This window comes from Perna viridis, chromosome 9 (assembly GCF_037379345.1).
Source record: "Perna viridis isolate PV_CMFRI_1.1 ecotype Kerala chromosome 9, ASM3737934v1, whole genome shotgun sequence".
Classification (NCBI taxonomy): Eukaryota; Metazoa; Mollusca; class Bivalvia; order Mytilida; family Mytilidae; genus Perna; species Perna viridis.
This window is the reverse complement of record NC_142453.1, coordinates 24,740,111-24,751,643: the sequence shown is the minus strand read 5'-3', so window position 1 is coordinate 24,751,643 and position 11,533 is coordinate 24,740,111. Positions and strand designations below refer to the sequence as shown.

The following is an 11,533-nucleotide window of genomic DNA, read 5'->3' as shown; positions in this document are numbered from 1 at the left end:
ATGATCCTTACAATCAGGAAATAGTCGAGCAATTTTTAAACTTAAATTAATGAGCGTCATAGTAGTGGGATGTGATCTGCAGACAATGACAAGTGCTCCATTGTTTTCCGTCAGGTTCCATTCGTGCCACCCAGACACACGTATGAATTATACATGGTATATATATTGATCAGTGTTGGTGAGATAAATTTAAAAAAAAGCAATATACGAAATCAAATGTACTAAGCTAAGTGTTTAGTTGCATGGAAACCAGAAATGAATAAGATTTTCTATCATATACTTTTAAAAGGTCTTTCTGGAGCAATGGTTCTGTTTTCAGCAACATTCGATCCAAGTATTAAACTTCAAACAGTTTAATATTGATATGGAAAACAAATCAACAGTCTTTTTTTTCAACTACCCACATATATTTATTTATTTGTCATGGCGTTCTGTCACTAAATTTATGACGATACAACTGTAAGTTCAGGGCTAAATAAATACACACACACACACACACACACACACACACAAAAGGAAACAAAACAAAAACAAAAAATAGGACATTAATGGAACATTAAGTGATAGGTGAAAAAAGAGGGGGGCAAAATTTTTATATAAAAACTGAAAATCTACAACAAATTTGATTTTGCTGAAAATTGAACTTAATCTGTATTTCATGGTACTTAAAAACTGTGCAAAGTTTCAAGAAAATGTATTGATCTATTCTCAAGTAATCATCCGGAAACCGTCCGACAGAGAGACGGACGGACGTGAACGCAATTTTGCAGAGGGTATCACATGATACCTCGGCACTTCGTGTGGCGGGGTATAGAAATTGACTGTGCACGATGAATGCACAATATGAGTAATTAATTGTTCAGAGTATGACTACAGCTTATTCTGTGGAAAATGCAACATCCGTTAGTTGGACCATCGAGTCATTTAAAGTAGTCTACGACAGATTGACGAAAACACCAATACAGGTATATATCAATTGAATTCCCCCGTTAGGACCCTCACCAGGTGTGCTACAGCGGCTGAGACCCGGTGATCATCGTCGCGTGCCACGTAGTAGCACACATGACTTAGAAATTGATTAGAGAAAGACATCATCGTCAAAGTAGATGGACCTTTAGTCATCCAGAGATTTGAAACCAGAAGAGAAGATAAAGACACGGTAAGATTCCTTTATTGTTTATAATAGAAAAGTCTTCATTTTCATCAAGTGACTAAATATAATTGGTTAATTTGCAAAGTTTTTTTTATACATACATCTTAATGAGCAATTATGCAAAGCGAAGTATTATTTAAAAATCAAATTCATGGATTCAATTATTTCTAAATTGACTTTGCAAAAAAATATGTATATCTTTATTTCTCATCACCATATTACATAGGTACAGAATTATTATGCATAATATGAAATAGTCTCTTTACATGCAATCAAAAAGGAGAAAAAAGATGCAATTATGACTTGTATCATATATAGCCATTACTGTTCAGTTATTGCACCTGTAATTTTTCATTTTTCAAATAAATAGCGTTAGAAAATTCGAAAACACGAAAAATATTCATACAGCTTGTGCTCATAAACATGATATAATTGCGTATACAATATTATTTTTAATACACATATCGACGAGAAAATGCATAGAATAAAATTGCACTTGTAGGTAATTAAATCATTTGCAATGTATAACTTTTCAAATCATAACAATGACCTATAATATTATCGGCAGTAAGCACTGGTTTTTGAATGTAAAACAAATTATGCAGAATTAAAAAAAAACTTCTCTGAACGCCTTTTCATGAAAAATACATGTATTGAAATTATAGGGACCTATAATAGTAAGCTAGTTTTAAAGAAACATTGACCAGTAGGAATAAATATTTGCATAAATATACATGTACTTCAAATTCCAATTTTTAAAGAAATTAGATATAATAATTCCTACACGGCCTCTGGCATATATCGATTCTATCATAAAACAAATATTTTACTGTGTATTTGCCTGCGAGGCTATAAATTCTAACTTATATTGGCCAAGCTGTTACCGGTGAAATGAACAAAGAATGTCACATGTTGGACAAGCTATGCCAATATACGGGAGAATTTTCATAGGACATTATTGAACGAATTATTTTAATCATAATCGAAACAAAAATGATGAATTGCAAATCTGTTGCAAGAAACTCAATAATCAAATTATATACTAACCACGAATAATGAATCTAGATAGTTACAGCCCACTCATTTCAACAGTTTGCCCTTATTGATAAATAGATTTATTTATTAAAGTTGCAACTTCAAAATTATGTTTTTCATTTTTTATTAATATCATGTACTTTTTAATGATTGTGAATAATGATTCATTGATAAATATTTATATAACAATTACGAAAATATATTTTTCTTTCCATCTTGTTGGAACGGCAAATTGCTTTAGAATATATAATTTTTACAGTCAATTTTTTTTTTGTGAATTCTAAGGGATTTGTATACAGTCTATCACTTTTAGCGGTTGCCAAGGTTACAACTTGATATAAGGAAGGTGACATTTTTTTATGTTTTAGGGCGATCCCTATCACTTTTAGCGGTTGCCAAGGTTACAACTTGATATAAGGAAGGTGACATTTTTTTATGTTTTAGGGCGATCCAAAATTTGATCTTACTTTTAGAAAGAAAATGGGGGAAAATAGGACAGGATAAAGTATAAATATGATTTTGATTCAATGCTTTAAAGATTACTGATAAATTTTTCCTTTAATAGAAAGAAACACATAATAAACACACGAACATAAACCGACTTAAATAAAATTTCATCAAATTTGAAATAATTGACTATAGTTTGGTTCTGATTATCTTTTATTTTAAAGAAAATCGTATAACTGATTTCTGTGCACATACATGTATACGAAAATTAGTGGTATTTTTTCAATATTTTGTTTTATCAAAATTTTGAATTTGACAATTCAAACCTATTCTATGACACAGTATTTACAGAAAAGGTCTGAATTGTCAGATTCAAACAAAAAAAAACAATTTTGCAAGGATTTTTGTTTTTCCTTTTCTTCGAATTGGTGAACCTTCGAAAAATTGATTTATTAAATAAGTATGAAAGGAGGAGGTCTCGATTTGATTACAAGGCCAGGTACTAATCTATAAATATTGGCATAAAATACATAAAACTTCATGTTTTGACAGTAGTTTTAATTGTGAATTTGGAGACTTGAATTCATAGCAAATGAGAAAACATACACACTTCTTGAAAAAACTGCATTAATATACAATATAGGTACATTATCGAAAATTATTGAAGATATGTGATGAGGCGACGGAATGGGTAGAAAATGCGAGGCTCCGCCAAGCTATTTTTCCCGTTCCAAGGACAAAAACGTTGCTTGAAGTTTACAAAAATTAAGATATTTTGTTAAATTTGTACTTTTTTTTTTTTTACATTTTTCGGTCATATCTCCTGCATAGAAATTGTGTCGACACACAAGAAGCAATTTTATATTTAGTGAATACATCCATCATTACACAGTTTATCATATGTAAAAATATAAGGATGTCTCTTGGATATGGACACTGTGTATGTACATATGTCCTTAAAACTACAAAATTTACAATTCACAGCAGTTCTGTTAAATGGCGTGACACCATGAACTAAAGTCACAGAAACTTTATTTTACTAATATTATTTATTTTACTATGTTCTGAATAATTTTTACGTTATTACGTTGATAATTTTGGGCTATATTCATAGTATAATGCCCCTACACCTTTTTCGTCCAAATATTTTTGTAAAATCTTGTCATCCTATTGCCATAAATAGTGCTACCTAACCTCTTGGTATATAATTCCTATCAAATTATAAAAATCAAAAAATAAATACATTTTTAAGAAGTGTATAACGAGTATGTACAATATCAAAGGCATGATCTAGCCTCTTTAGACGGTTCCAAGATGGTGGTGAGGCCCGGGTCCCCTCTTGTGAAATGATTTTTTTTTTCGAAATGTTATGTTTTATTGTTAAAACATTGAAAAAGAAAAATCGAGTTAATTCGTTTTTAGTAGCGCACTATTCTCATATGATTCATTATTTTCACATTTTTCTTGAGGAAAAGTGTGAATCGGGTTACCTCCCCTCTTTCATAAAATTCGCCACTGGATCTTGTCTATCAATAACAGTTTAATTTTAAAATGACCGATTGTTGTTCTGGACATCTTGTCCCTTTTTTGACATTTGGCTGCGTAAAGAACATAAAGAGCTTGAATAATAAATAAAGCACTAAACTTGACTGTTTACATGAATGTGTCTGAGACATAAACTTTCTATTATATGCAGCTGTCACCACCATATGAAATAAAAAGAAAACATTGGAAAATAAATACGCAATTAAAGGTCAACCATAAGCGTATGCTGTTAGAGAAAGAAATTTTTAGGCGTGCATTTGAAACATACAAACAATCTTGAACATTTGACTAAATGTATTTAACATGTGTGTTTAAAAAACACACGACATTTAGGAGCTTGAAAAGTACTTGACACTATAAGTGTTTTCACAATATAGCAAATCTAAACCAAAGACCAAAAAACCTTCAATATAAGTATATTTTTTTCTATTCCAGCTCTCGTCTTTACGATTGACTACAATGCATATTCTTTAGAGGCCAGGATGAAGATTTTTTCGTAGAATATCAACCAAGTTACACCAGTTCCGTGTAGCACCCGGATGAAGACTTTTCTGCAGAATATCAACCGAGTTACACCAGTTCCGTGTTGCACCCGGATGAAGACTTTTCAGCAGAATATCAACCAAGTAACGCCAGTCACGTGTTGCACCCGGATGAAAGGCTCGAACGGTCTGAAATATTGTGATCGGTGGGACTTTCGTTCGCTTGCAATATGTGACCATTGCAACCATTCACTGATCGATTGATTTTTCCCGACTAACCGAAATAAAATGAAACATTGAATCGACAAGGTGCGACCATGATGACAGAAAGCAGATGTTCTTTGACCAGTTGTTAAGACCTGTCCCCAGTACCAGCTTTTTAGAATGGGGAGTAAAAACACCATCTGTATTGCATTTGTACTTTTACAATACCTTGCTTTAGTCATTATTTTAGCTTCTATTATTTATGTAAGCTTTCTAAATTCTAATAATGTACTCTCGTTCATACCAGTGGGTTTGTTTTATTGATAATCTCTAAGACGGTTTATATTGAAATTTTTCAACATTATATGTAGAAAACCTTTTGATTTGGACTTATATCTCATATCATATAACCTAAAATGAATAATAGGATAATTAATTGGAAAGAATGAATTACCACAATATTACAACGCGTGCCGATGAACGCCTAGATTTAACGAGTGTGCGGAACTTGTTCCGCGCACGAGTTAAATCCTCAAGCGTTCTTGGCGCGAGTGATAATATTTTGGTTATTCACGATAACCAATTGATTATCCTATTTATTATATAAATTTTCTTCATAATTGTTTTATTTGTTTTCCTTCCTGTATGTTGTCGTTGTTTTATGTCTGTAAAGAATCCAGAGACCATACATAGAACCAAGCACTTTAAACACAGAATGTACGTAGCCGCACGCAACTTAAGAAACAGTAGTTACATTAAATAATAAAAAAAAACTAAAAATATCACAAAAATTGCCACATATAATTTCACAAAAAAAAGAATTCCGATGAATTACTCTATTACTCTGAAAAAAAAGCAAACAAACATCTACGAAAAATTTGCAACCCATATGCAAAAAGATAAAATTGTGTCTAGTAGTGCAACTACAAATGAAAATACACCAGCTTTTACATTTATATTTAACGCTACTATAAACTTTTAAATTACATCTTTTCTACGCATGCAAGAGCTCATCTTCAATAAATATCTTCTGCCTTATACTTTTTGTTGTTTCAATCTCTTTGCACGAATTCTATTTCTGTTTTGTGGCATTGTTTCAGCACGAATGACAAATATTTGAACTGAACTATTTCTATTTTTCTTAATTTCTAATAGCTATCGCAATTATGACAAAACATTGTTTTTTTACGTAACCACAAATCATGGAAAGATGCTGTTGTCTTAGATGAACAACTAAACTTGTATAAAAAGTTCAATGGATCACTTCATGATAACTTTTTCACCGTTTCCAGATTTTGCATTTACGGTAGATAACAACGTGTGACAAAGTCGAAGGTTTTCTATCCTTTCTCTGGCCTTGGCCTTCAACGAGCAGCATGGCGGGCGTATTCTTTCGAAACATGTGTCAACTCGACTTCGAATGGAATTTGTTCCATTTTCTGTTTATACTTTAAAGTTTTATACCACGCTACACGAAATGGATATGTATTATGTGATGCCCTCTGAAAAGTTGCATGTCCGTCCGTCCGTCTGTTCGTCTCCCGACGGTTTTTGATCAGATAATAATTTTGAGAACGAATTTTTAAACTTGTTTAACTAATGGATGTAAATACCTTTAAATACAAGTTCAATTTTCATCAATCTCCGAGTAAGCCTATTTTGAACATTTAGCCATCCTGGTGTTTCACTAATACAATATACATGACAGGATATCGCTAGTAGTGCCTATTGTATAGTACCCGCGATTACTATTTTTGTTCCAGTCGCTGTTTTGGCAATTTATTTTCTCGTTTAACAATTACAACAAGGCTTCTTATCTTGACTTTGTAGATCTTTTGTTCTCCACTAGCGAACAGTTTTCCGTTTGTTATTGTTCAAACATAATCTAGTTACATTGATTGTACATATGCACATGTTTGATATAAGCAAGTATGATCTTTATGCAAGGATAAGAAATTTTATGCATCCGAGGTTATGAATTATTTTTATCAATTTAGATCGAAGATCAGAATTGATATAGCAGTCGCCAGCGCCTTTAGATTTGTAAAGCCTGTTAGCATCTGCAATTATCTTGCACTACCGCAGGAAAATAGTCCCATTGGCTGACCTCATTAAGGTTCAAATGCAGATAGTTGGCTCCACTTTATAGATATTTCTAATATATCATAATTAATTCGATGCTATTTACGCCGATAAACAAACCCAATAAACTTTTACTACGAACTAAATATGCTGATTAATTAGGTTTGAATTGACGACGATTCAATTAAAAGTAGTTGACATCTAACCTCATATCAGTGCCTATTCATTTCTATGCGTTTACCCGAATAAACCAATCGTTCACTGTCGATATATTCAAATTGCCCATAAATGCTTTATTCCTAGTTAAAGACGCCAAGGTGTAAAATATATAAATCCTTGTAGATGCATAATAAACCTTTTGATGTTTAACTAGAAATGGAAACCCTGCCAGATTATAAATAGCCATCGTTCATAGAAATGAAATATAAAGAATATGCTGAGTACCAATTGGTAGAGCTTTTTCAGATATTTCATGCAGGCCCTGGCGGATCCACACACTAAGTATTTACAAAAATGTGGCAGTGGTTCCGATCAAGAAACTTGTATGAAGAAAGAAGTTCCAGACAGGGAATACACGTCCTGTTCCAGGCTATTATGTGCCGCTCATTTTTTCCAATCTTTTAACAAAAGGGTCGTATAACCCCCGAAACCATCCCGATGTATCATCCATTGTATCGTGTATTTTTATTATGGTTACCGCCTCGTGACACCAGAAGCCCGAAGATGACAAAAAAAATAATAATAAAACTTTGCTTAGACGATGGCATAGGAATTTCGAAATGCATTTCTCTGAAATTATGTCAGTCTGTGGTCTGGTGATATTGCTTTTTGAAATAATTATTCTAATGTATGTGTCTCTGGAACTAGGTGCCGAGAAACTAAGCGCTTTTACATGACACATAGGTGTCTATGCGATAACTTGTAGCACTAGTTCTATAAAGCATAGCAACTGAGAAATGTAGCTAGATGAGAGGGACATGTATATGACATATTGGTTCAACGTGTCATAGTTTTCCATCCTCTTGTGTCTACCTTGGACTTGACTTTTATGAGCAACTCGGCGATTGTCTCTAGAAAAGCAGAGGACGCTTACCCTACCGGTTAATCTGGTCCATGCTCCCTGTTTTTAGTGGAGTCCTAGTTGCTCATTTACTTTTGTTACTTTCTATGTATCATTTTGGTGTGTCTGTTTTCAATTTTCATTTCCGCTAGAATCTTGGTTCCCTTGATTACTCTTTGACAGACAGATTCGACCTGGTGGTCGATAAAATGAATTTCGACGAAAATTTACTAACTTGGAAAGGCCAACCAGTAATTAGAGGTGTAATACCCCTGTTTCGGGAACCATTCGCCTGCACATATAAAAAAGTATTTCGAAAAGACATGAAGTAGTCCTAAGATTGTATCTCATTTTTTTCATAGTTAAGTAGAGATATAAAAACTTAGTATCATCTGAAACCTGAATAAATCAGCAGTAGTCTTAAAACTTCAGTTTTTTCTAAGTGTATGGTAAAATAATTCTGGACAAAAACTCTACGCCCTTGATATGACTAAAGTCAAAACGAAAGTAGTGATTTCTGCATCCGGCTACTTCAACTTTACGGTTCTTTCTTAGAAGGCACATAACTCAAAGGTATGTTGATATTTTTATTAGAGTTAAAATAAAGGGTGCTGATCATGATGAAACCCCTCCAGCACCATGTAAGATTTGTTATGAGCCTTATAAGTAGCTGAATTTAACATGGAAAGTAATGGAGACATGAAATGGTGGTATTACGCCTTGTAGTTCAATTACAATATGCAATATGCCAAAGAGTTTGTGCTCATTTATCAAGGTGTTTCATGTAAACCGACATCAAACCTGAATATAACGCAAACTGGTGCACTGCAACGATGCATCGTGAATTTTGGTGTGTGCGGTTTTTTTTAATGTCCTTCGTAATCTGAATGATTAATTAAAAAATAAATCAAAGACATTCAATAAATTCAAACGATCGATATAAATTGATGCAGTACATGAGTAGTTTGATTTATAGTGTAAGTTCGATTGGTTGACGTATATTTAAGATTTCTAATTGTTTTAACTTTTGAATACATTAGACAGTGTTTTAATACGAAACCATTGTTCGCGAGGGAAACAGAAACAGTTGAATGTCATCGCTCACTGAAAGAATCCGAAATCGTATTCGTTTCCGGGATTAATTTACTCTCAACCATTAAGACAAAAAGATGTCTATATGAATTTTGGCTTCCTATTTCGATATTTTTGGTTTGAGTACTGCTTAGTTATACTTTATTTTTGGAACCCGAATTTTCTTCATTTTTTATAGATCTAATGCTGCTGATGACACGTCACTTCTTGAAAGAGAAATCAAGAGAACAAAGGAAATACGTGTACAGCATATCGAAATATGAAACAGTTACACGACTAGTATTTTTGTACTTAAAAACTGATGTATAGAGCTAAACCTTTTCTTACATACTGTTTTTTTTAAACAAGAGTTACATAGAAAATATTAATCATGCTATTTATCTAATCGCAAATTCCTACATTTTTTGATAACGTAAATGGTTCCCTCATTCTGCTATAATGTATAGCCTCACGCTAGTTTAATATCTTACTCGATAGAACATCTTCGATTTATTCCTGGTTTTAATGCATTTAATTATTGAAAACACACAGTCAGAAAATTCTTGTTTTAATAAGTACAGTCTTTTCTTTGTTAAACACCTTAATTTCACCTAATTTTTTCTCGAAGAATCGTAGTGAAATTGTAGAATACTATCATAATCTTAGCACATATTGGGAAACATTATTTGTCATGAAATAAAGTAACTTAATGGTGTTTTCATTGAAATATTTGAATAATTTATTACATGTTAAAAGACCAGTGTACCGGTGCATCAACTTAAGACTACAACAACTCAAAGACAGATACCGACATTGGTTAATTACTGTGATAGACTATGTAGATGCTGCTTCCCACCTACTGCATCTTGATTAATGAACTTTTTTGGGATATATTTATGCTTTATGAGTATGTTGTAATTTATTCTCGCTACACGTATATGTATATGTTAATCATTTATTATAATTGTAGTAAATAAAAGTGACCTGAAACTGATTTGTCATTTATCCTCTCCGTTGTGATGTTGATTTTGTTATCTGTTAAATAGATTTATGTTGTACTTTTTTGTTTAACCAAGATACTATGACAAATTACACTGAGAATCAGAGCAACCCTACTGCTAGTTTTCTCAGTCAGAATTGAGAACTACTTAATATCCAATTAAGTGTCATTTATTAGAATGAAGAAATCAAAACAAAGTTATAAACAGCAAAATGTTACAGACAGGGAGACTTAAATTTTAAAACAATATAAGTAAGCTCCTTGTTATAAATACTAAATTATGATACAGAAAAGTGTGGCACATAAAAAAGCCACATAAAAATAAAAGATATTGTACATTAAAAAGGGGGAAGTTTGGGGTGGAGGAGGGTCAATTCAATGCTGAGGAAATTTTTGCGTGACCTTTTCGTAATAATGATGAGCAATTAAAGATGATTGGTCAACTAATTATTGTTTATTTATAATTTTAGCATTTTCCAAGCTTTCTTATTGAAAGTATTTCTTTAGCATGAAAAATGCTTTTCTACCAAAAGATTAATAATAAAATCCCCAAATAACTTATTTTCATGCACGTGACAATTACATATTCATCTAAAAATAGAACTCAGTATCCCACCCCAGTGAACACTTGATACATGCTATTCCCCTTCTCAAAGATAAATTATCATACATGTTGTTCCCCACCCTTAAATACCTATATAATCAGACAATATGAATTATTTTATTTTACAATAAAATGTGTTTTATCACATTAAAGTTTTATTTATTTAAGAAGAAGTAGGTCAATGAGTGTCAATGCTTTTTTCAGTTTTCAAAGACCCCGATGTAGCAAAAACAATGTCTACTATGACTTGAAAAATATTTTGTCGTAAAAGCAGACAAAGCCCAAAACAACATTTTGTTTTTCAAAAGGATATATGTTATATCCAATGTTTATTATCAGAGGTTGAAGTCCAGGGTTGACAAAAGAGGAAAAGGAAAATATGACACGATGGACAAATCTGTTTTCATGGTGCAGATGGATACGCCATAACGATCCACAAGTTCATGATGGCGACCATAAAACTCCTGTAGTGATGACTGCACTCTTGTAGCAACAAAACCCTGCTCCAGAAGCCTAACTGCAAGAGTCCTAGCGCGATACAAAAGAGGCTGCGGATTTACGACAAGCTCTGGCATGACGTATGAATTGTAATTTGCAAACTCCATACGCAGGTGCTGAAGGGATGTTGCCAGAGATGAAAGGAAAGTTGACAAATCTGAATGAAATGTCATCACGTTTGTCGTAAAGTTTGGTCAATAGTTTTCCTTCACCATCGATCTCTAAATGTAGGTCAACATATGAGGCTGACTTCACAGTATCTGGAGTATCCTTTATCTCAAGGTCTTTGGGGTAGATGTGATGTATCAAGTCCCTGAATCTAGGATTGTTTAACGAGAATACGTCATCTGTA

At 32.7% G+C, this 11,533-nt stretch overlaps 1 long non-coding RNA gene across 1 annotated transcript; it reads left to right on the top strand.

Moving 5' to 3' along the window:
• Positions 1 to 949: 949 nt before the first annotated feature.
• LOC148607469 (uncharacterized) lies at positions 950 to 5,489 on the top strand. The gene is made up of 2 exons (XR_015915470.1): positions 950 to 1,159; positions 4,616 to 5,489. It is a non-coding gene; the product is annotated as an uncharacterized LOC148607469 (long non-coding RNA).
• Positions 5,490 to 11,533: the final 6,044 nt, after the last annotated feature.